Source organism: Musca autumnalis, unplaced genomic scaffold (genome assembly GCF_047663935.1).
Source record: "Musca autumnalis isolate F117 unplaced genomic scaffold, ASM4766393v1 scaffold_4, whole genome shotgun sequence".
NCBI classification, from domain to species: Eukaryota; Metazoa; Arthropoda; class Insecta; order Diptera; family Muscidae; genus Musca; species Musca autumnalis.
This window is the reverse complement of record NW_027411977.1, coordinates 53,510,854-53,536,974: the sequence shown is the minus strand read 5'-3', so window position 1 is coordinate 53,536,974 and position 26,121 is coordinate 53,510,854. Positions and strand designations below refer to the sequence as shown.

Genomic DNA, 26,121 nt, shown 5'->3' with positions numbered 1-26,121 from the left:
TTGGACAAAAATCGAAACATTTATGATTGAAATCAATATTCTCTAAACACATTAAACTTTTAATATGCAGTACAATTTTTGCCAATTTACAGCGGTAAAATGTCAAGTTAAGTCGAAGAAGTTGACATTTTTATGTGTTGCCTTAAAAACGTAAAATACATCCCCAAAGCATTCGCAGCTTATGAGTGAAATTATATAAAAAATTAAAGAATGAGACTTATAGTTGATGGGATTGACAATGCTTTTACGAAAAAAAAACCATAAATCGTTTTCTAACCTTCTTAAAAATAAATTCTTTGTAAATGACTTTCTGGTACACCCCACGTCAGTAGAATAGAACACCTAAATTTTGGTTAATGTCAGCTTATTTATCCCGAAGCGAATGAGTCTACGTTTTTAATCTTGTAGGGATTTATAGTCTATAATGTTCCATATCAAACACGGAAAAAATTGTGTTTCTAGCTCTTCGCGATATGATTTTCCTGATCATTTTTCCGATAGTACTATGAAAAATAGGCATTGAAATTTGTTCATCAGGATAGAACAGTCATTTTATTTTCGTGAATTTTTGAGATATTACCGCCGAATTTTCTTTCAATCGATAAAGCAGGGTTTTCTAATAATTTTTCACCAACGAAAACCTAAAAATAATTCTGCGGAAACCGAAATAACATCGCAAAAGGGTTTAAATTGACAGATATTGTATCCGTCGAGGTTGTCTGTGTCATATTTTATCTTATTGTGAAGAAATATGACATAACTGCGGGAATCTAATTGATATTCCGAGATGTTTAAATATCTGCCAATTTAAACCCTTTTACGTCGTTATTTCGGTGTCCGCCGAATTATTTATAGGTTTTCTTTGGTGAAAAATTATTAGAAAGCCCTGCTTTATCGACTGAAAGAAAATTCAGCGTTAATATCTCAAAATTTCGAAAACAAAATGACTGTTCTACCCTGATGACCAAAAATCAATTCCTATTTTTATACTCTCAGCATTAGGCCGGGGCGATTTGAAAACCTTAATGAGCCCTTCGCGTTTCTGATTCCTGGGATGGAACTGAGCAAAAAAGTCCACTAGACCATAGGTCTACCGCGAAAATCGAGACTCCCGATTTTGACTTAAATTTTATATCCACGTTTTTTGGACTTTTTTGCATATAACGGCCAAACCATTGAAATTTTCGATCCAATACAAAGACAAAAATTGTAGCCAAGACAGTGATTAAGAACTCTCTAATACATCGCAAAAGCATTGGCCTTGAGAAGGTTCAAACTTTTCGGAAAATGTCGATAAATGGCACTGTGCTACAAAAGTTGACCAGAAAAATATTCAAGCGTTCTGGTGCTAAATTCTATCGTGTTGGGATCCATGGACAACGAAAATGCCTTTAGTTCGTTTGGGTCACTTCGTTTTATTTTTTTATAACGGTAAAAATAGTGAAAATCTGGGTTTCTTACATTTTCAAATTTAAGCGGGCATATCTTGTTTTTTTTTTTCACAACGGATTTCTATTGATCCTTCTTCCTTTTAAAGGGGTGAGTAATATCTTTCGAATAAGTTACTACTTTTTTTAATCGGTTCACAAATGGCTAAGTTATAGTGGTTTCTATCTGAAAACCCCCACAAAAAACTATAACTGAATTTCTTACAATTATCAAAATAAATATTGAACAAAACCAAAAAAAAACATATTTTATTGTGGGGGTTTTTAGACAGAAACCACTATAACTTAGCCATTTGTGAACCGATTAAAAAAAATAATAACTTGTTCGAAAGATGTTACTCACCCCTTTAAAAGGAAGAAGGATCAATAGAAATCCGTTGTGAAAAAAGAAGATATGCCCGTTTAACCTTTAACTGTGGAGGTACCCCCACCTCCCCGTCGCTTATATTTTGTTAACTACTCTCGCATGCTTTGAGCGATCGGTCTAATTTTCCCCGTATCTTCATATTTCCTTGGCGTAAGTAGTCAGTAATGTTTTGGTTGTCATATGACTAGCAAGTGAGGAGATATGCTTACGGTGGTGTAAAAATTACCCCACGTCCAAGTTCTTGTCACTGTGGCATAGAAAATATTTTACCACCACCTCCAAACTAACGTAAGTATCCTATGTAAAAAAATTACCCCACGTCCAATACGACGTATGAATTTCATGGAAAAGTTTTGAACACACGTCAAATTTGGCGTATGAATTATATATTCTGCATATTCAGTTATGCCATTTTCACAGCAAATCAGTGTTCCTATAATAAGTAAATTGCTAGAAGAGGACGATACGTTCAGCAAAGTTGACGGTGATGGTCGATCCTGAATTCAATATAACCAAAGGCTACCTATGTGAAATCATTATTAGGATCTTTTGCAAGGACTCAATAGCCCCATATAAAATATATCCCAGGGACTCCAAAATATGTTATATATGCTTAGTATGCATAAAAAACTACACATACCTGCTTCTAATCAAACAAAGTACCCAGCCAGCATTTTTTGAAAATTTTAATCAAATTCGATTAAAAAGCTAGTATATGAGCTCATTTTCTGATCATAAATGACTCCTTTGTCGGGAGGAAAACGTAACATCAGGTGACTCTTCTAAACAAATCACAAATGAGTCTTCCTCTGCATTATTTTCGAGTCATTTTAGCCCATTTTCTGATGGCATATAAAGTATTTTTCAAGTCGTATTTTAATCATTTATTGGTGATTTGTTGATTAATTTGGGACTCTTTTTCGAGTCTTTTTTGAGTCATGTTTATTATCGTTTATGAGTCTTTAGGGAGTCATTTATGAGTCGTTTTATTAGACGAAAACATTAAAAGAATTTTCTTATTCTACGTTACATTTATATCAAAGTTTTGTAGAAAGTGTAAATGAGAATTATTTTCAACAAAACAAAACAATCAGTATTTAATTACCTATCTGTTCAAAATATGATCAGAAGATACATAATTATAATCACTTTTCAAACACCTGGATGACCATTTTTTGATTAAGCATTTTTCAATCTTCTGATGCTCAAAATGTGACTATAAATAACGAACAAATAGTCACATTTTAAACGCCTAAATGATTTATTTGTGATTACTACACATTTGTTGTTGTATTTTAATTTGAACTCTTTTCAATCGTTACAGGGAGTCACTTTCGAGTCCCTTTCTGATCATACAAGCGACTTAATTATTTTTTGATCACCAAAAGGACTCTAAAATGACCCCTCAATGTGATTTTTGAAAAAACAATCTGCCAAATGCTGGCTGGGTGGCTTGCAGCAAACCCATATGTATGTGTACGATCAATATGAATGATAAATCAACTATTTGGTACCCTGCAGATTTTTAAAAAACTTGTGTTTTTGAATGATCCCTGTATTTTTATTTAATACGTACGTCTGATTGTCAAAAAATTTAATTTCACGTTTTTAAGTATTGTTATATTCTTTATTTTTTTTTTCTAAAAATAAAATATGTCTTTTTTGTTGGATTAAAAAAGGTCTGTGAAATGTAGGGCCTAATTTTTTACAAAAACGAAGTGCGTGGTTTGATTTGATGTTATATTATTATTTGCTAAGTCAACACCATACAAAAAATGCGAGATATTAGAAAAAATAGATAATATATAGAGAAATATTAAAGAATATGTATAGGGGTAAAATTTACCACCACGCCAAAAAGTTCGTCCTACATTTTCACCTCCAAAGTTAAAGGTTAAATTTGAAAATGTAAGAAACCCAGATTTTCACTACTTTTACTGTTATAAAACAATAAAACGAAGTGACCCAAACGTACTTAAGGCATTTTCGGTGTCCGTGGATCCCAACACGATAGAATTTTGCATCGGATCGCTTGAATATTTTTCTGGTCAACTTTTGTAGCACAGTGCCATTTATCGACATTTTCCGAAAAGATTGCACCTTCTCAAAGCCAAAACTGCTTGAAGGGAGTTCCAATGCTTTTGCGATGTATTAGAGAGTTCTTAATCACTGTCTTGGCTACAATATTTGTCTTTGTATTGGATCAAAAATCTAAATGGTTTGGCCGTTATGTGCAAAAATGTCCAAAAAACGTGGATAAAAAACTTAAAGTCAAAATCGGGAGGCTCGATTTTCGCGGTAGACGTATGGTCTAGTGGACTTTTTTGCTCAGTTCAATCCTAGGAATCAGAAACGCGAAGGCCCATTAAGGTTTTTTCCTTCCATACAAAACGCCCCGCCCTACTCAGCATATATGCTAACTTTCATACGGCAAAATGTGCCTCATCGAAATAGTGGTTTTGGGGCCCGGTAATTTTTTCCATTTTACCACTCCTATGAAATCGTCAAAATTCGGGAAATCGGAAGGTACGTTTACATGGGAGCTATACCTAAACTTGGACCTATATTGAACAATTTGTTGCAAGCTCGGTTGGAAAATTTGGATAAAATCTTCAAAATACAGAATATCTGGCGGTACCTTTATATGGTGGCTAAGCCCAAATATGGGTTTATATACACTAAAATTTTTTCTATATTTTGGGCTCGTTATGAACTTATGTTTAATATTTCGAGGCGGTGGCACGATTGTAACTATTTTTAGCACTCATTTCCATACAAGTAGAACCACTGTGCACTGCTTTATCTGCTTACGCAAGCACGGGTAGTATCAGTGTTTTGTAACGCGTTGTTTTTGTTTGACGAGATGTGATTTTGTTTTTAAACTACTTACTTAAGCCAAAGTAGCATCTGTTGGCTAATACAATTTTTCTTCTTATTTCACAACTGATGTTGTTTGTTGTGTTTATGGAGGTGCCGAGGTAGACGAAGTCTTTTATAATTGTTCTACAAACATCCGAGATGGGACAAGGGAGACTTCTCTCAGTCTTTTAATGCCTCAAAATTATAAGAAAAGAAGAATATTATAAGAACTATGGACCCATTGCGCGTCGACACCATCAATTTGGTCTTCCCGAATGAGCCTTGCGCGGAAACCAAATTCACACAAGGCTTGGATTACCTTTGAACGCAGGAGGCTGTCTTCTACAGAATTTGCGCAGGATAAATATCTGGTCAATGGTGGGTTTGTCAGGTCTAAAGCCAATTATTTTTTTGACCATAAGCTTTATTCGTTCGCACAATATTCCTGACACTATTGTGTTTGCTATAAGGACAGAACTTAAAGCCTTATCTCCTTTCTTGTGGATAGGGCACAGGATGCGCAGGTCCCAATAGTCGGGTACTCGTTCTTCCTACCAGGTGGTGGTAACTAGCTGATGAATACACCTAATAAGCGTGTCGCCACCGTTTTGAACAGGTCTGTTGGTAGGACATCGGTTCCTGCTGCCTTATTATTGTTCAGCCGGTTTACTGCTGTCTTTACTTCATCTTGGCTGGGCGATATACATTCAATACCATCTCCTCTGACTACACATAATAGGAAATTGCAGCAATTTCGCTTCAAAAAGGTGACAAAAAAACTCTCGAAAAAAAACATAAATTTGACTAATACCGGTTCATGGTGGGGGGGTGATGTTAGACTAAAACCTACATACATATGGATAGTTCTTTTGCGTGAAAGTTTTCTATCTTTTTGGAAACAATTTCTATTAAGTAGCAATTCGGTAGGAAAATGTGACCAAAATTTTCAAAAAATCTTAAATCGGGTAGTAGCCTTACAATTGGGCATAGCAAAACATGGACGTATACTGTTTGATTTTTTGCAAGGAATCTTGTGTACCTGCTATAATGTTTTGTACCCCTGGCTAAAACTTTCAAAACATTCAAAATCGGCAAGTATCTCTCTATGAAAGCTATATGAAGACGTGGAAAGCTTTATACCCCCATCGATGCTAAATAACAGATTTCAGCCATTTCGGTAGGGTATCACAATCTTCAAAATGCCGAAAACCCGGAGGTACCGTTCTATGGGGGCTACATGAAGACGTGGATGTTTAATACATAGCCCAATGAAAACGACCCCAACGAAAACTCTCCGTTTTTTTTTGTTGCGCTGATTGCGGAAATGTATAATTTTCATAGGCGGCTGATCCGGTTACTTGACCCGAAAGGAGAGATTTAAAACGGGGTTAGACCCGGTTCCACTGAATCCATTACTGCAAACTGGGCATCGTTTGAAAGCTTATGGGAATATGTAACGCATGGCGTTATTATACCCTCATAACTTATCCTATATATATATATATATATATATATATATATATATATATATATATATATATATATATATATATATATATATAAAATTGAAATTTGTTTGTCTGTTTGTTTGTTTGTTTGTGCCTTATAGACTCGAAAACCGCTGAACAGATCTTACTGAAATGTTAAGGGTACATTGCTACATGGCCTGGAATGAAAATAGGCTATATCATTTTTTGAAATTTCGCGTTGATCTGGAGATATAGCATCAAAACCGGAGGTACCTCCAAAAATTTAGATCTTGTATGCAAATATCTTTAGAACTGTTACAGATACAATCTCCAAATTTTGTATGCGTAACGGAATTTGATGTAGAAAAGAATTTACCAAATTATATTCAAATCGGTTCAGATTTGGATATAGCTCCCACTTACATATATTATCGGCCGATTTCCTTATTTTATGTACCAAACATGCTATTTATGTCCAATTTCAATGAAATTTGGAACGTGTGGCGGAATTTGTTTTAGAAATAAATGTGCCAAATTATATCGAGTTTGGTTCAGATTTGGATATAGCTCCCATCTACATATATTTTCGGTCGATTTCCTTATTTTATGCACCAAACACGCTATATATGTCCAATTTCGCTGAAATTTAAAATGTGTTATGGATATTGGTTTTGGGAAAGCTGTAGATGAAAAAAGACTGAACTCGTTCGAAATATGGATATATCGTCGAATTTTAAAGATCCCATGGACCGAGCGCATTACCAACGAGGAAGTGTTAGAACGCATGCAAGTCGAACGCCAATTAATAAAAATTATAAAAACACAAAAAACCGCATATCTTGGTCACATTATGAGGCACGAAAAATATAAGCTTCTGCAAACAATTATCCAAACAAAAATCGATGGGAGAAGACCGAGAGGGCGACGGGAAACATCATGGCTCAAAAACATTCAAGACTGGACTGGACACCATAATGAAAGAACTCTTCTGAATGCCGCCAAAAACAGAAACTTATATATAAATTAATAAACTGATTTGTTAAATATACCAAATTATCATTTTGTAATTGTATGACCCCAAAAATCCGAATACGGAATGGCAAATAAAGAAGAAGAAGATGGATATTGGCCTAGAAATATATGTGACAATTATATTGAAATCGGTTCAGATTTGGATATAGCTCCCATATATATATTTTCGGCAGATTTTCCGCATTTGATGCACCAAACACGCTATATATGTCCAATTTCGCTGAAATTTGGAATGTGTAACGGAATTTGGTCTAGACATAAATGTGCCGAATTATATCGAAATCGGTTCAGATTTGGATATAGCTCCAAAATATATTTTCGGCCGATTTTCCACATTTGATGCACTAAACATGCTATATATGTCCAATTTTGCTGAAATTTAGAGGGTCTGACGGAATTTGTTCTAGAAATAAATGTGCTAAATTATATCGAGATCGGTTCAGATTTGAATATAGCTCCCATATATATTCTCGGCCGATTTGCTGTATTTTATGCACCAAGAACGCTAAATATATCCAATTGCGTTGAAATTTGAAATGTGTGATGGATATTGACCTAGAAATATATGTGCCAATTTATTTTGAAATCGGTTCAGATTTGGATATAGCTCCTATATATATTTTCTGCCGATTTCATGTATTTGATGCACCAACACACTATATATGTCCAAATTCACTGAAATTGGAATGTGTTACAGAACTTGGTCTAGAAATAAATGTGCCAAATTATATTGAAATCGGTTCAGATTTGGATATAGCTCCCATATATATTTTCGGCAGATTTTCCGCATTTGATGCACCAAACACGCTACATATGTCCAATTTCGCTGAAATTTGGAATGTGTAACGGAATTGAGTCTAGACATAAATGTGCCGGATTATATCGAAATCGGTTCAGATTCGGATATAGCTCCAAAATATATTTTCGGCCGATTTTCCACATTTGATGCACTAAACATGCTATATATGTCCAATTTTGCTGAAATTTAGAGGGTCTGACGGAATTTGTTCTAGAAATAAATGTGCTAAATTATATCGAGATCGGTTCAGATTTGAATATAGCTCCCATATATATTCTCGGCCGATTTGCTGTATTTTATGCACCAAGAACGCTAAATATATCCAATTGCGCTGAAATTTGAAATGTGTGATGGATATTGGCTTATTGTTGTGCCAATTTATATAGAAATCGGTTCGGATTTGGATATAGCTCCTATAGGAGGGTTGTGAGACCGGGCACCGTCAAAATGTTGTTTATTGCTGTAGTATGCAATACCAACAAACTAGTTATGTGCTTTTTCGTCGAGAATCGACGAACGCATAGCAGTGGGAAAAATTTGGATTTGTTTGCAAGTGAAGTTGCTAGAGTTTAGGTAGTGCCAAAGAAATTCTCGATCAGAGTGTTTCTTTGCGCACGTATCTATTTGAGCTAGCAATTGACACTTGGGTATAAAAAGTTTCTTGTTGAAAAACAAGAAATAAGGGAACTGATGAAGATCTGTGGCGAGATCTGAAACTATAGTATTCCCTGCCTTACCCCTTGGTAAACATCGCCAATTTTTTCCCACTAATAAATTAAAGTTGTTTTAATAAAATATTAAAACAACGACTATGGGATTAAGCCTGACTATTTGGAAAAACAAAATAGCTCCTATATACATATATTTTCTACCGATTTCATGTATTTGAGGCACCAAACACGCTATTTATATCCAATTTCAATAAAATTTAGAACGTGTGACTGAACTTGGTCTAGAAATACATGTGCCAAATTATATCGAAATCGGTTCAGATTTGGATATTGCTCCTATATATATTTTCGGCCGATTGCCTTATTTTATGTACCAAACATACTAATTATGTCCAATTTCAGTGAAATTGGGAATGTGTGGCGGAATTTGTTTTAGAAATAAATGTGCCAAATTATATCGAGTTTGGTTCAGATTTGGATATAGCTCCCATATACATACCTTTTCGGCCGATTTCTTTATTTTATGCACCAAACACGCTATATATGTCTAATTTCGCTGAAATTTAGAATGTGTGATGGAAATATATGTGCCAATTTATATAGAATCGGTTCGGATTTGGATATATGTAGCTCCTATATATATTTTCTACCGATTACACGTATTTGAGGCATCAAACACGCTATTTATATCCAATTTCAATAAAATTTGGAACGTGTGACTGAACTTGGTCTAGAAATACATGTGCCAAATTATATCGAAATCGGTTCAGATTTGGATGTAGCTCCCATATATATTTTCGGGCGATTTTCCGCATTTGATGCACCAAACTCGCTATATATGTCCAAATTCGCTGAAATTTGGAATGTGTTACAAAACTTGGTCTAGAAATAAATGTGCCAAATTATATCGAAATCGGTTCAGATATGGATATAGCTTCCATATATATTTTCGGCCGATTTTCCGCATTTGATGCACCAAACACGCTATATATGTCCAATTTCGCTGAAATTTGGAATGTGTGACGGAATTTGGTCTAGGCATAAATGTGCCGAATTATATCGAAATCGGTTCAGATTTGAATATAGCTCCAATATATATTTTCGGCCGATTTTTCACACTTGATGCACCAAACACGCTATATATGTCCACTTTCGCTGAAATTTGGAATGTGTTACAGAACTTGGTCTAGAAATAAATGTGCCAAATTATATCGAAATCGGTTCAGATTTGGATATAGCTCCTTTATATATTTTCGGCCGATTTCCTGTATTTTATGCACCAAACTCGCTATATATGTCCAATTTCGCAGAAATTTGAATTGCGTAACGGGGTTTGTTCTAGACATAAATGTGCCAAATTATATCGAGATCAGTTCAGATTTGAATATTGCTCCCATATATATTTTCGGCCGATTTCCTGTATTTTATGCACCAAACACGCTATTATGTCCAATTTCGTTGAAATTTGCAATATGTGACGGATATTGGCCTAGAAATAGGTGTTCCAAATTATATCGAAATCGGTTCTGATTTGGATATAGCACTCATATATATTTTCGGCCGATTTCATGTGTTTGATGCTCCAAACACGCTATATATGTCTGATTTCAATGAAATTTTTAACGTGTTACGGATATTAGCCTAGAAATACATGTGCCAAATGATATCGAAATCGGTTTAGATTTAGGTATAGCTCCCATATATATTTTCGTCCGATTTGATGAACTTAATGCACCAAAAACGCTGTATATGTACGATTTCAATGACATTTGGAATTTATGACCTGGCCTTATGATTGGCCTGGAATTGACGTTCAAAATTATATCGAAATCGGTTCAGATTTGGATATAGCGCCCATATATATTTTCGGCCGATTTCATTTATTTGATGCACCAATCACGCTGTATAAGTCCGATTTCAATGACATTCGTAATGTGCGACGGAATTTGGCCTAGAAATTATTGTGCCAAAATACTTCGAAATCGGTTCAGATTTAGATATAGCTCCCATGTATATTTTCGGCCGATTTCATGTATTTGATTTGATATATACGTCCCATTTCAATATAATTTGTATCATTATTGACATATCTATATCTATATTGGAGTAAAAATTATCAATAACAGAAGCAGTTATCCTAAGAGTAATTTAAGATGTCCCAATAGTCTGAATAAATTACAAGTATCCTCAAACGTAAGGTACTCAATTTTAGTGTTGTTCCTAATTTAATTATCTTCTTTAAAGGAGAGAGTGGACTCAGGAGTGTTAGAGTATATACAATTTGTAAATGTGACTTACGTAGGACTCATTCATTTATTTTTCACTTAGTCGGGGTAGCGAAGCGCACCGGGTTAAGCTAGTACAATATAAAATATAAAAAATCTATATTAATAAAAGAGTAAAGTGATTGACTGACTGACTTAATGATTCATCAACGCCCAGACCAAACGGCTGAAGCTAGAATCTTGAAATGGTCCGAAGGTATCAGATAAGGCAGGGTTTTTGGAAATTCGTACGGGAACGGTGCGAAAAGTACTAAATATGGTACCGTTTGTATTTGGCGGTTAGAGCTAGAACTTTGAAATTTGGAATGAGGGTCACTTATGGAGTCAATTTGAAATTTGGAATGAGAATTAAGGTTGAGATGTTAGTTTCATATAAGGTGGTGATTTTGGAAATGTATACACATGTGTTACTTACTTACTTAGCTGGCCCATTACAGAACATTTGTTCTATAGGCCGAACTAAGAAGAGATCTCCATTCCTCTCTATTTGTTGCTTTGCACACTGGAATACCGCGCCTTGTCATCTCATCATCCACTTGTTTGCGCCATCTATTCCTTGGCCTGCCAATTCTGCGTGCACCGCCATGTGGCATGTATTCATACGCCTTTTTAGCGGGTTCATCATCGCTCATTCTTATGATATGGCCTAGCCAACGCAATCGCTGCATCTCGATACGTTTAACAATATTCATGTCGTTGTATAGCAGATACAGCTCGTGGTTCATGCGACGTCGATATTCACCGTCAACGCAGATTGGTCCATAGATCTTTCGAAGAATTTTTCTCTCAAACACACCAAGCACTGCCATGTCTGCTTGCGCAAGTACCCAGGCTTCGGAGCCATACATCAGCACGGGTAGTATCAGTGTTTTGTAGAGCGTTATTTTTGTTTGACGAGATGTGGCTTTGTTTTTAAACTGCTTACTTAATCCAAAGTAGCATCTGTTGGCCAATACAATTCTTCTTTTTATTTCACAACTGATGTCGTTTGTTGTGTTGACGGAGGTGCCGAGGTAGACGAAGTCTTTTACTACCTCAATATTATAGGAACCAACTTCCACAGTCGGTCCGAGCTCAATGGACGCATTGCGCGTCGACACCATCAACTTGGTCTTCTCACCGTTTACCGCCAGACCCACTTTAGCAGATTCTCCTTCGACCTTTATAAAGGTATCAGTTACTTCTTTTACTGATCGACCCATGATGTCTATATCATCAGCATAAGCAAGTAACATGTGACTATTGGTGTAGATTGTGCCACTTCTTTTGACGTTTGCCTCTCGTATAACCTTTTCTAGCAGGATGTTGAAGAGGTCACACGAAAGGCTGTCTCCTTGTCTGAAACCTCTTTTGGTACCAAACTCTTCGGAGAGGTTCTTTCCTATTTTAACTGAGGACCTCGTGTCAGTTAAAGTCATTTTACAAAGCCGGATGAGCTTTGCGGGAATACCAAATTCAGACATGGCTTGGAATACCTTTGAGCGCAGCGGACTGTCGAAGGCTGCTTTATAATCGACAAAAAGGTGGTAGGTGTCGATCTGCATCTCTTGGGTCTTCTCCAGGATTTGCCGCAGGGTAAATATCTGGTCAATGGTGGACTTGCCAGGTCTAAAGCCGCATTGGTATGGTCCAATAATCTCGTTGACCATTGGCTTTAGTCGTTCGCACAATATCCCTGACACGATCTTGTAGGCAATAGGGAGTAGACTTATGCCCCTATAGTTAGAGCATACAGTCTTATCTCCCTTCTTGTGGACGGATACTCAGGTTCCAATCGTCGGGTACTCGTTCTTCCTGCCAGATGGTGCTAACTAGCTGATGAATACACTTTATCAGCGTGTCGCCTCCGGTTTTGAACAGCTCGGCTGGTAAGCCATCGGCCCCTGCTGCCTTATTATTCTTCAGCCGATTTATTGCTGTCTTTACCTCATCTTGGCTGGGGGGTATACATTCAATACCATCTTCTGGGATTGGGACTGTGGTATCTTCGTCGTCTTCGCTGCTATTGGATACCAACAGATTTGAAAAATGTTCTTTCCATATCCTGAGTACACTATCTGTATCAGTTACCAAATTACCTTGCTGGTCTCTACAGGAGGATGTGCCTGTACCAAAGCCATCAGTTTGATGCTTGACTCTTTGGTAGAATTTTCGGACTTCATTCTGGCTCCTGTACATCTCGATTTTTTCACACTCCCGCTTTTCCATCTCTCTCTTTTTCCTGCGGAAAAGACGTTTCTCCTCTCTCCTTTTCTACCTGTATCTCTCTCGTGCGCTACGCGTTGCTACGGATTGTAAAGTAGCCTTATATGCCGCATTTTTCTCTTCGGTGGCAGCACGACACTCCTCATCATGCCATGGATTCCTTGGTGGAGGTCTCTGGTATCCAAGTATGGATTTTGCGGCTGTTTGCATGGAGTGGGCAATGCTTTGCCATTGCGCTGATATGTTATCGGGATATGTTATCGGAATATGCTGTGGCTATCTGTTGTGATTGCAGCTTACCGATGTCTAACTTTCGTGTTGTGTCTGTTCGTACTTTGTTTGCTACGTTTAAGCGGGTGCGTACCTTTGCTGCAACAAGGTAGTGGTCCGAATCAATGTTTGCGCCTCGGAACGATCGTACATCCAACACGCTCGATGAATGTCTTCCATCTATCACAACATGATCAATTTGGTTTCTTGTTTTCTGATCTGGAGACAGCCAGGTGCCCTTATGAATATCGAGATGATTAAATCTGGTACTGCTAACTACCATGTTTTTTGCAGCTGCAAAGTCTATCAGTCTCATACCATTGTCAGATGTTTCACTGTGGAGACTGAATTTCCCGACTGTTGGGCCAAAGATATTCTCCTTTCCAATTTTGGCATTAAAAGCGCCTATAATGATTTTAATGTCATGGGCAGGGCAACGGTCATATGTTTCTTCTAAGCGCTCGTAAAATATATCTTTGGTCTGTTCATCCTTTTCTTCAGTGGGAGCATGAGCGCAGATAAAGCTGATGTTGAAGAATTTAGCTTTTATTCGAATTGCAGCAAGTCTTTCATTCACTGGAGTGAAGCTGGATACAAGATGTTTTAGTCTCCGACTAACTACGAATCCACAACCAAACTCATGCTTTACGTCATGGCAGCTATAATACAGTGCGTCACCTTTAGGTGTTGTTGTGACGCCTTTCCCAATCCATCGTATTTCCTGTATGGCAGTAATATCGGTCTTGTACTTTTCAAGTACGTCTGCCAATGCGAAGACTGCACCTTCTCTATAAAGAGTGCGAACATTCCATGTGCAGAATCGCAGATCATGGTCCTTAAAACGTTTGCGGGGTTCGTCAACTTTAGATGGGTTTGTTTTTCTTTTCTTTCGTTTTTTCATAGTAGGCTGTTTTTTCTAGGGGAGTGTTACTAACCCGACGCCCAAACCCAAGTTTTTAACGTTCTTATGGGTGAACGCGCGGCACATGTTAGCTCACTACCTTTAACGGGTGTTAAAGGCAGTTCCCCAGGTGACACCACGGGGAGGTCAGTGTCCACTTGGGATGAAAGAGGGACCAAGATAAATCCTGGGCTTTGCCATGTTAAAACCGGTCAGGACCGTTCCTTGGTATCTTCCATCCCCTACGTCACCCGTATACACATGTGTACGAAATTGTAAATTGTACTAAATTTGGTAAATTGTATTAAATTTGGTACGACTTGGATTTGGATGAAAGGATTGAGCAGGAATCCTGAAATTTTGAATAAAGATTACTATTGGAGTGTAGGATTGAGATATAGAGGTAGTTTTGGAAATTCATACCTACATATGTGTAAGTAAAGTACTAAATTTGGTACAATTTAGAGTTGGGGTGGTTATGAAAACTCGTACTTATGGGTACTAAAAGTAACAAATGGTACTAAATTTGGTACAATTTAGATTTGGGTTAATGGATAGAGCTTGAATCTTGAAATTTGGAATTATTGTTGGTGGGCTTGAGATATGGGGGTAGTTTTGGAAATTCGCACATATGGGTACGAAGAGTACTAAATGGTACTACATTTGGTGCAATTTGGATTTGGATGATCGGATAGAGCCGAAATCCTTAGATTTGAAATTAAGATTACTGTTGGATTGATGGTTTTAGATCGATTTGGAAATTTGGGTAAAGGGGTGGAGCTAAAATTTTGAAAGTAAGATTATTGATGGAATTCAGGATTGAGGTAGTTTCGGAAATTCGTACTTATGTGTACTAAATGATACAAAATTTTGTTAAATTTGATTAGAACTGAAATCCTGAAATTTGGAATTAGGATTAATGTTGGAGTTTGGGGTTGAAATATGGAGGTAATTTTGGAAATTCCTACTTATGTGTATGGAAAGTACTAAAGGGTACTAAATTTGGTATTGTGGTAAGGAACTATATTTTGCGTAGGGTTGAGAAATGAAGATGGTTTTGGAAATACGTACAGAAAATATACGAAAAGTACTATCTGATACTAATTTTCGTATAGGGATAGAGTTGTAATTCACATATTTCGAAGGAAGATCGCTTGCGTAGGGTTGATATGTAGAGATGGTTCTACAAAAAGTACTAAACGGTATTGAGTTTAAATATAGAAGTGATTTTCTGAAATTTGGCATTATGGTCACTGTTTGTGTGTAGGTTTGTGATATGGAGTCGGTTTTGGTATTACATTCTATAAGAGTACCTAGAATACGAAATGGTACTTAATTTTGTATTGAGTGTATGGATAGTGTTAAAATTCTGAGTTTTTGTATTAGGGTTTTTTGGTATCGAATTATACTAAATACTAAATTATATTATTAATAAATACTAAAATTATTAAATGGTACGAAGTTTCGAATAGGATGTAGTTACAGAAGTTGAATAATGAAATTTTGTATGAATAACGGTGTTAGTTGAGATTTGGTTTTGGTAGCACTTGCTATAAGTATACGAAGAATAGAATGCTACTTAATTTGGTTTTCGGGGTAGGGGTATTTGGTATTATGGGAAAATGTGTGTCCAGTTGCTTTTAAAAATACTTTAGTATGTACAAAAGGTACTAAATATTGACATGGATCTAGGGATAGACTTAAATTTTTGAAGTGTGGTACTAAGGCCAGCGTTGCTGTGTAGGGTAGGTAGAGCTTTGGACATACCTACCGTAGGTAAACGAAAGATAAAAAACTTGGTAAATTGGCAATACATTAGGTGTATGGAAAGAGTTTGAATTCTGAATTTTGGCATTAGGGGCAGAGTTGGTGTGTACAGTTGAGATGTGGAGATGGTTTTGGAAAAGCGTACTATAAGAGTGCGAAAGTTAATAAATTTAGAATTGAAAAAAAAAACGTATAGTTTTACAATTCTGAAATTTGGTGTTAGTGTTATGGAGGCGATTTTGAAAAAGTTTACCATAAAAGTACGAAAGTAATGAATAAAATGTACAAAATTTGGTATAGGGTATTTCTGGAATTTTTATATTTTGTATAAGGGTACAGGTTATGTGTAGGATGAGATAAGAAGGTTGCTTTGGAATTCCGTGCTATGAGTGCACGAAATGCACTAAATGGTACTACAATTGGAAAAATTTGGTCTTGGGTGAAAGAATAAAGCTGGAATTCTCTTATTATGGTTGGTGTGTAGGATTAGGGAGGTCGCTTCAGAAACGGGTGCTATATGTACAAAAATAAATAATATTGGTACATTTTGGTATTGGTTTTGGGATAGGAAAGAATTGGGATTCTGAAATTTATAATGACGCTTACGGTTGATATGTAGGGCTGAGGTAAGGAGCTCGAATTGGCAAAATAAATATAAGCGTACGAAAAGTACTAAAATTGTTACAGTTTGGTATTATATGCAGGAATATAATTGAATTTAAAATCTGGGGTTAGGGTTGAGATATAGAGGCGGTTGTGGAAAATATAGTTATAAGCATACGAAAAGTAACTAATGGTACTAAATTTAGTATTGGGTGATGGAAAATGCGTACTATAAACGCAAAAAAGTGATAAATAGTACTAAATTGTTGAATGAAGGCCAGTGACTCTAATGGGTACTTTACACGATATGTATTTTACATATGGGTTGTCACTTTGCGTATACATTTTGTATATAAAAAGTGGCAATCCATATGTAAAATACATATCGTGTAAAGTACCTATAACCGTAATAAGTTAACATGAAAATATATAAAATATAAAATTTATATATAAATATAAAATTTTATAAATGTATTTGTGAAAAGGTTTGTATTTTTGCTATTGTCTTGCTAAATCTGGCATTTATAAATGGCGGGTAAGACTATTTCAATTCAAATTGGTTCGAAAATCCACTCAACTTCTGTTTTTTTTTTTTAAATTTTTAAACTCATTTTTGCGGAAAGTGGTAATGTCCCAGCAAAAATTTGGATCCGGTAGTCATTACGTAACCCATTACAAAGTGATGTAAACAAGCTTCTTTTCGCATTACTTGTAATCTGAAAAATAATGGGTTACTTCTTAAAAAATTTACAAGGTAAACCTACTTACTTTACTCCTCACCAAGTAATGACGACGGTGGCACAGAGAGTGTGTGTCCGACTTTAAATCCTACGTGTGTTCAACGCTCCCGTCGGCACGCGAGTTTTTTTTAATTAAAAAATAACAGTTCGTGGTGCACATGTGCACTGCACATTTAAGTTCTTAAGCAACCCTTAATATTCGTGTGCGTGGCATAGTGTGTAGTGTCTTTGGCTAGAAATCACAGGGTTCGTGGGTTCAATTCGGGCAGACAGCGAAATAAAATAAAGGAAAATAAAAGTAAGAGGTGTGATGAAATTAGAAACAAATTCTCTACATCAACTGTTCTAAAAATAGATTTTTTTTCACCTTACTTTTCAACTTCTAGTGGCCACAGAATAACTAGTTATTCTAGTGGTCATAAAATAACTACAAACTGAGTGCGACATGCCCTTGTAAAAATAATGGGGAAGAAAGGGGGTTTGAGAGTAGTTACGGCTGCAAAAAACCATTACGAAACCTATGATTTTGGGAGGACTTTTTTTGCTGGGGTGATCCAGGATTCTTCCTTTTGGTTTGCTTTTGTTCCAAGGATATTTGTGGTTGTTTTAAAAATTGTTTTCATTTTGTCCCACAAATCTTCAGTGTATTCTCTGTTGACACTATTAAGTTCGGTGTTCATATATTCTTTTACCCTTTGTTTTATTGATGGAACCTTCAGTTTTTCTATATCAGGTTTGCTTTTTTGGCTCTTTTTTCTCGGCATTCCCAACTTTATGCGAATTTTACATAATAGGAGGTTATGGTCGGAGGGGACGTCAGCTCCGGGATATGTGGAACATTTCAAAACACAAGAACAGTATCGTCGATTTATTATTATATAGTCGATTTGATTTCTAACTGGATTTTCTCTACTGTCTTGTGGCGATCTCCATGTATACAGTCGTCTTAGGTGATGGCAGAATTGAGTATTGGCTATTTTCATTTTGTGCTCTTGGCAAAATATTGCGATACCCAAAATTTGGTTCAAGCGTTATCGGGCCCAGCTGCCAGACAGACGGACGGACATGGCTAAATCTATTCCAAATATTTTGAAACGAACTTCGTCCCAACATACTTTAGGTTTAAAACCGTTATATTGATGAGGCACATTTTTGATCCTATCAAGCTGTATACATATACCCTTTCTAGCCTAAAGGCTGAGGATATAAAAAAATGGAGCATGGGCAGGCAAATTGCATATTGTTGCCTAGGCCAGAACGTATTCGTGCAACCCTCGTATATATCAATGATTTGGGTATGTGGGTGTATGATAACCAGAGATTCCGCGTATTTGAAAGCAAACTTGTGATACAAAACCAATATATATCCGTCAGCACAGCATACTCATACTTTCTTAATTGTTGATGATAATCATTGGCGTTATCATCATTAGTCCAGAACTGTATAGAGTAGCTCTCGTATAAAACGGAATCATGATTTGATTCAATTTGAAAATGTATTTTTGTAACCGTAATATTCCACTGCTATGTTTATAGGCATACCTGTAGTCTGTTATCACTTGCAGATTACAGAACTGATTTTCTTCTTTGTCTGGCTATGACGTAGTTGTTGCCGCTGCTACTAATGCCATTTAAACGATAACTTCCGGTTTCAATTTAAACATGCGCAAGCTGCACAACGTGGTCTCTCATTAAACATGCGTAGTAGTGAACGGAGAAATTTGTTCTCAGCGTGAAGAAACACGAAGGAACGAACGAAAGAACAGCTGCTCCAAACTCATGTGATGGCAATGATGTTTGCTTTGCAGACTAAAAGCCGGCTTATGAGGAACTAAATTGCAAAAACAATAACAATTCGCAACCATGAAACGCCAGAGTGGCGAGCTGTTGCTGCTGTAAAGAACACATGAGATTCGGTTTATGGGGTTTCGCTGATTTGGCTGATGATACGATTTCTCTCATCAATTGTTGTCTTTTGTTGGGGAGTCTAAAATGAAACTGTTTTGGCTGCAAACCTTGCGGCCAAGAAATTGTGATTTTCTGTTATAGGCTGCATAAATCTCCAAAAATCACACAGACACAGTTACTGCCCGTGGATGGCCACGATAATTGTTATGCAGACCACCCAATAGCAGCAAAAAATAAAACTTTAAGTGTGTAAAATCCACATTGGCATCGAAGAATTCTGCCAAACGGCGGCAAACCTTACTCAACATAAAATTCAGAATGCCATTCGCCCAACGTTTGTCAAGTTAAACCAAACGCAAAGATATACAAACCGATACCGACAACCACGACAACAAAACGACATAGGCAGGCAACGACAAACAAAAGTGCAAATAATAGGAATTTTTGTCATATCGTTCCGTCTCAGCAGCTGTATTTCGCCAGCATCAGTTAGTAGCACCGGGCACAGATCAACAACCAGCAGCAGTAGCAGTATTTGTTTGAAGGAGTTTAAATTTCCCCCTTTTTGTGATTAACGAAAAAATATTAATTTTAATAAAGGGTACCGGGCCAAACGGAAACGGAAATCGCTTACGGTCAAGTGCGAGAAAATAAAAACGGAAATAGTTTTAATGCCAAAGAGTATTTAATTAAATGCAATAAAATATCCAAAAGAAAACGTGCTCAAAATAAAACCTGTGACCGACTGACTTGAAGGTTTTAAAAAAGAAAACAAACGTGACTATTGTGTTCCGCAGTGGTCACTCAACGAGGAAAATATAAGAAACGTGTTACACACTGCAAGTGTTGTATTAAAGACCTTAACCCTCATCAACAGAATAACAAAAGCATCAAAACAAAGTATTTTTTCAATAGAAGGAATTTACAAAACAAAAGAAAAATTCAGTCCATACTACAACGATATTCATCCGTCATTTGTTAAACAATAAAAAAGTGTTTTTTGTTTGAGATAACTATATTGAAATAAATTAAAATAGTAATTTGCCGAAAAGAACTATTAGAAAAGTTGTCGACAAAAACTAAACTAAGCTTAGATATATTTTTAAAATAAGATTTACAAAAAATATTAAACAAATCTTAGTAAAATTTAACAAAAAAGAAATTGTTGTGAAAATAAATAAAAATTAAAAATACCGCTAAATATAAATAAATGTTTTTGCCTATAGATAAAAAATAAGTGTTCGAATGCTGGCTATTAAGGGTTGTTTTTAAGGCTTTAAATGTCAAAGGAATATGAAAATAATATTTAGCAAAAATTAAAAAAATCTTTAGAATGTTTTGAAGAAAATATATAATTATATACAAAAGAATATATCAAAGTAGTAAAGCCAAATCATTGCAGACTTTTAGATGTTTTAAAGTTGCGAATTTATAAATATATTAATAAACAAGAAAACTCAACGAAAAATATATTTAGAGAGAAAATAAAAATCATGACACCGAAATTAAACATAAATTAAATGCCCCTGTAAACCGAATTATTTGCGTTAAAAGTGAAATAAAAGTTGTATCAAAACACATTAAAAATAAATAAGTGTAACATTATCGTATTCAAAAAGGCAATAAATATTCCAAACAATATATTGTGAAATAAAAACGAAATCTCTTAAATATCAGAATTTATTGTGATCACAACAAATACACCAAAAAAGTACGTTTAAAGGTAGTGCTATCCAGTGTTATATCGTTTAACAATTTCAATAATTACATGGTGAAATTCTACAAAAAATCAAACGCATTTCCTAATGGATTATCAACAACGTAATAGTTTTCATTGGAGTTCCGACCCCCATTTGTCCGTTTTCAAATTCAAATCCGTTTTCATAGCTTTCAAAGGCATTAGTGGCTTTAGTCCAAACTTTGCACAGTGAAATTTGCATAGGTTTACTTCAGTCACCTAACCATAAGTTCAAAATATTGCCTTCAAACCGAAACTCTTCGATACACGGTGCTCTTGAAGCAACTTTAAGTGGAAGGTGCTTACACCTGGGAAGTTTTTGAAAGGAAGTTTGAAACTACAATGTGCATATATGAGGAAAAGCAAAAAAAAAAAAAAAAAAAAACTAGCCGGAGCGCATTTTAAATAAATCGCCATTCGAGTTGTCATTTTTAAGGTTTTTTTTGGGTTTTCCCGATTTTGCTTGGAATCCGCAAGTCGTATCGAAATGGAACTAAAGAAAATGTTGTAGCTATAAAATTCTCTACAAGAGCGACCATTATGATAATTTCGTAGGTTTTAGCGTTATTGAGATATAGAAGTTCAAATTGGGACAAGGTATTGACTGTATCGCTCCATATGAAACAATGTCATGACTGCAATTTCCCAACTTAAACTTTTATATTTCAAAAATGGTACAACCTAGGAAAAAATTAAGAAAGCTAATCTTGTAGAGAATTTTTACAGCTAAAAGATTCTTTCTAGTCCCATTTCGATAAGGCGTACCGTTTTCAAGTAAATCGTGAAAACCTAACAAAAAGCTAAAAATGTTACCTGAACATCTATATATCTCACAAATGGTAAAACCTAGGAACAAATCATAACCGTCAATCCTCTAGAGAATTTTCACAGCTACAACATTTTTTAGCCCCATTTTGATAGGACCTGCGGTTTCCAAGCAAAATCGCAAAAACCTAAAATAAACCTAAAAATGTGAATTTTGATCGCGATTTATTTAAAAATCCCTCCAGCGATTTTTTCTTGTTTTTGGATTTTACTCATCTATGAACATTGCTGTTTGAAAATCCGCAGAAACTTCCCAGATGTAAGCGGTTTTCACTTAAAGTTAGTTAAGGCGCACCGTGTATGACATTGTTTTATAAGGTAGTGATACAGTCAACGCATTGTCCCAATTTGAACTTCTACATATATCTCAATAACGGTAAAAGCTACAATATTATCATAAAGGTCAATCTTGTATAGATTGTTCATAGCTACAACATTTTTTTAAATCCCATTTCGATACGACTTGCGGATTCCAAGCAAAATCTTAAAAACCTAAAAAAACCTCTATAAAAGTCAACATGAATCGCGATTTGTTTTTTGATTTTTCTCCGATATGAACATTGTAGTTTCAGAATCCGCAAAAACTTCCCAGGTGTAAGCACCTTCCATTTAAAGTTGCTTCAAAAGCACCGTGGATTGTTTTGAAATATTCGCCGTAGTTGGTTCTTGTAGGATTTTTTGCTTGAGAAGTCTATACTTCCCAGAATAACAGCCAGGGCAGCACATAAAAATCCTGGGACCATTAAAAAATGCACGTCACGACAAAACCTTTGTACATCGCACAATGGTGCCTCTGTGGACTAAAATCGAAAAATTTATTTTTATGGTTTTATTTTATTGAGAACAATTCAATCCTGAAGAATTTTGTCGACATATCGTCGGTGTCATGCTTAAGTGTTCCATACGCCATTTGCCTGATTCGAGAAAAACTCAAGTTAATGTTTAAGGTCATACAGGACAAAAATGGTGCAATAATCCAAAACTTTAAAAGCTCAGTTCTACTTAACTAAACTCATAGAATATAACAGTAGTTTATTTTAGTCAGATATCTGTGATAGTCTAGAAGTTATGGCCAATTTTTATAATTGCAAAAAGTTGCTGAATTGTTCCATGGAATCTTTTTTTCATGTTTTTGGCAGTTTGTGTCACATGGAACAAATTTTGTCACATTTCAACCAAAACACTTTTTATCAATCGTGTTCCACCTCCCTTATATGAAGTGCTACTGTTGAGTTGAAAAATCAGGACTTTAAATGAAACATTTATTTTTCTCATATAAATACAATAAGGACCATTATTATAGGGTTCCTTAACATTTACTTACTACTTATCACTACTTTTTGTGGTAAAATCGGACAAAACGGATTGATATTTTACATTTCTAAGGTAACATAAAATATTTAACGCGTTTTTCTAATAATACCATTTTTTTAATCTGTGTCCACACTAGCTTCAGGTCGTATGATCGTTTTTGCGTATATTTGTGGGGACTTACATCAAAATTTTGTCTTTAAACAAGGGATTTTTTTGTTTAAACTATTGATAAATTTTCGTTTTCATATAACAATATAATATTCAAAAATATTTGGATTTATAAACTATTATTCTTCAGTTTTTAAACCAAGTCCTTTAAAACAATTTGTTCCATACGCCACATTATTCGTAACTTAGCAAAAATGGGCAATTTTTTGTTCCAAACGCCATCATTTTTGGTGCGGAACAATTCGTTTTTGGCTCTTTTTGTCCCATACGCCAAACGACATGGATATGGAACTAATAAGTTCAAGGTTGTTTTGTTCCATACTGCAGGCTTTATGGATATGGAACAAAACGACAAGATTTTTTGGGTCACAAAGCGGATATGGAACATACTGGCATCTGAATATCTCAGAAACTATAAGAGATATAGAAAAACCGACCGAAGAGCACGGTTCAAAACCTTGTAAGGTACCTTAATCTCAAAATGTCAAAAATGGCGTATGGAACACTTAAGCATGACACCGACGATATGGCGTTACAATAACGTTAAAGCTCCTCAAACATAGAAATTTTTCGCAATTAAATTATATCGACATTTATATAAACACATAAGAAAGTATCAGTCAGCTGTGCCGACTGAGATATATCTTCAGCCTCGGGCCTAAGAAAAGAATCATACACAATTCTTCTGACATCTATAAGGGTTTTTTAAGTTTTTGGGCCAATTTCTCAAGAACTATGGATTTGCTCCGGAACAAAATGGTACCATCTTAACTAGGGGCGCATACAGAAGGTGTTACCAAAATTTAAAAACAACCAGACGAGTCCTTAATCTGCACTCTTTCCAAACTTGGTGTGGGAGTTACCCGAAAGTGTGGTCCTGGTCTTAGGTAGTCAACTGTTGGACATAATTCGAGGCTATAGAAAATAGTACGATGTACAACGTTTGGACAGTTGCTGCCATCGAGGGTTATCTTACGTACTACCCAGTTAAGTTGGTGCTGGCAGGCTTTTTTCATAACAACGTTCCGCAACAAATTTAAAACGATCAAAGACGAGCTATTAAAGGGCACTTTTCCCAAATTTTGTGTGGGAGGTACCCTAAGGATGGGACTAATATAGTCCATATTCCCACCTGCAAAGTTTGGACCAATCAGAATATCCCTGCGAGAGTAATCTTGCGAATTTGCCATTTAGTTAGTGCCGTCAAGGTTTCGTGGAGCTTTTATGCCATTATCTCAGGATGTGTGGACTTGCGCCTAAAAAATGTACCGTAATAAAGGAAGCCGCAAGGAAAACATGCTAAAAAAATTAAAACGATCCGAGAGGAGATCTTAATTTTTTGTGCGGAAGCTTAATTTTGTGTCGGAGGTACCCGAAGGAGTGGACCGATATGACCCATCTTCGAACTTTGGTTCGAATCGGTTCAACCGTTCGAGAGTTATCGTGGGCACCAGCCAGCCAGGACGGACATGGCTAAATCGACTCCAAATTGGCTGAAACGAATTTTGTCCAAACAGACTTGGGGTTACCCCGTTCAAAAGATATCGTACATAGCATTTTAGTGACATTTGTTAAATATTGGGTGGAAGTAACAGAAGTTGTGAACCGGTATTGCCCATCTTCCAAATTTGGAAATCGGTTGATCAGTTCTAGAGTTATCATGCTCTCCAGCCACTACATATAGTGAAATAGGGGTTGTTACATACATACAAGAAGTATGGACTTGCCCCTGAAAAAACTTTTGCGGTCGCAATTTAGGCAGCGAATGCAAGTTGCTTCAACAAAATTCAAAGTGATGTGAGAGGAGGCCTTAAATTGAACTTATCCGAAATTTTGTATGGGAGGTACCCGAATTCGAACCAATTCTGTATCTAGTAGATATGTTAGGATGTGTAAAGTGTGGACCAACTCTGTCATTCCCTTCAAGAGTTATCGAGTGCACAATTTTTCGAAATATTTTTGAACTTTTGTGGGGGAGGTACCTGAAGGAGTGGACCGATATGGCTTATCTTCGAACTCAAACTAAGTTTGGAAAAAATATGACGAAGGTCAAATTTTGGACACAATCGTTGATCCGTTCGAGAGTTATCTTGCGCTCAAACCACTACGCACGATGTCATAGTTGTTTTTTGCACCTTTCAGGCTATTTTCTTAGGAAGTATGGACATGCCCCTGAAGAAACTTATACCGTCGTATGCGGGACAGTAAATAAAAGTTGCTATAACAAAATTCAAAGTGATTCGAGAGCAGGCCTTAAATTGAACTTATCCGAAATTGTGTATGGGAGGTACCCGAATTCGAACCTATTCTGTATCTGGTAGATATATTAGGATATGTAAAGTGTGGACCAACTCGGAACTTTTGTGTAGGAGGTACCCGAAGGAGTCGACCGATTGAGTCCATATTGAACCTCATATAAGTCTGTTAGAAGTTTAATGATATGCAAAGTGTGGACAAAATCGGTTACTCCCTTCAAGAGTTGTCGAAACGGATTGCGTCCAAACATACTTTGGGTCTAAAACCATTATTTCGATGAAGCACATTTTACCCGTATGAAAGTGTATATACCCTCGTTAGCATACATTCGTATAAATTCAGGGATTTGTTAGGAATGTAGTAAGAGTGTTTTCTTCATAAAAACCAACGGATTTTCATGGAAGAATGAATACGCAGTAGGCCGGGGCTATTTGTGTGGAAGGAAAAATACGTTAATAGGCCCTTCACGTTTCTGATTCCTGTGATTGAACTGAGC

At 36.0% G+C, this 26,121-nt stretch overlaps 1 protein-coding gene across 2 annotated transcripts in view; it reads left to right on the top strand.

Annotated features, from left to right (window-relative positions):
- The window catches only part of shep (RNA binding motif single stranded interacting protein alan shepard), a 1,233,958-nt gene that overhangs the window by 21,893 nt on the left and 1,185,944 nt on the right, over nt 1-26,121 (top strand). The window contains exon 1 of one of the 2 annotated variants that reach the window (XM_073985863.1): nt 19,394-21,047. The exons of the other annotated variant lie outside the window; for it this stretch is intronic. The gene's annotated coding sequence lies outside the window, so the exon portion shown is untranslated. Of the gene's footprint in view, nt 1-19,393; nt 21,048-26,121 lie in introns of those variants that run through there. 2 annotated transcript variants of the gene reach the window in all.